This window comes from Ceratina calcarata, unplaced genomic scaffold, assembly GCF_001652005.2.
Source record: "Ceratina calcarata isolate Rehan_Ccalc_2016 unplaced genomic scaffold, ASM165200v1 scaffold6456, whole genome shotgun sequence".
Lineage (NCBI taxonomy): Eukaryota > Metazoa > Arthropoda > Insecta > Hymenoptera > Apidae > Ceratina > Ceratina calcarata.
Genome location: NW_017177709.1, coordinates 1 through 766, shown reverse-complemented (window position 1 = coordinate 766; position 766 = coordinate 1). Strand labels below are relative to the sequence as shown.

Below are 766 nucleotides of genomic sequence, written 5' to 3'. Positions count from 1 at the left end.
CCATTATTTTGTATAAATCGTCAATGAAATATCAATAAAATGTTATTAATAAATCCCTGTAATTTATTTTATTCATATTCATAATAACTCTTTACTATTTCAAATTCTGTCAACGCTAGTCAATGCACGTGCACATGGACGCATGGACGCCTCATAACCTGGCATTCCTCCGTCTTGACAATCAAATATTTTAAAGATTAACAGACGAAAAGTATTTGTTTAAACATGTTGCGAAGACAAGCGAGGCTTCGCAGAGAATATCTGTACAGGAAGTCCGTCCAGGATAAATTGAAAAATATTCAAGAGAAGAAGGAGAAACTGAAACGAAGTTTGGAGGAAAACATACCGATACATCCCAATCTCAGGAAAGATGCTTTGAATATACAGAAACAATTAGCTTGGGAAGATGCTGGTCCTGAAATGGCTGTTGCCCTTGGAACAGAAGTGGGAGGAACCGTGGGATCCCACGAGGACGACGAGTACAGGTGGGCTGGCGTGGAGAATCCAAAAATCGTAATCACCACGTCTCGTGATCCAAGTTCCAGATTAAAGATGTTTGCCAAGGAGCTGAGATTAATATTCCCAAATTCTCAGAGAATGAACAGAGGAAACTATGAAATGAAGCAGCTGGTACATGCATGCAGAGCCAACGATGTCACAGATTTCATAATCGTTCACGAACACAGAGGTGTGCCTGACACTTTGATCATTTGTCATTTGCCTTATGGACCTACTGCTTATTTTACAATGTCTGATGTGATTATGA

General features: G+C 39.4%; 1 pseudogene; it reads left to right on the top strand.

Annotated features, from left to right (window-relative positions):
- Positions 1 to 128: 128 nt before the first annotated feature.
- Positions 129 to 763, top strand: LOC108630064 (U3 small nucleolar ribonucleoprotein IMP4 pseudogene; annotated as a pseudogene).
- Positions 764 to 766: the final 3 nt, after the last annotated feature.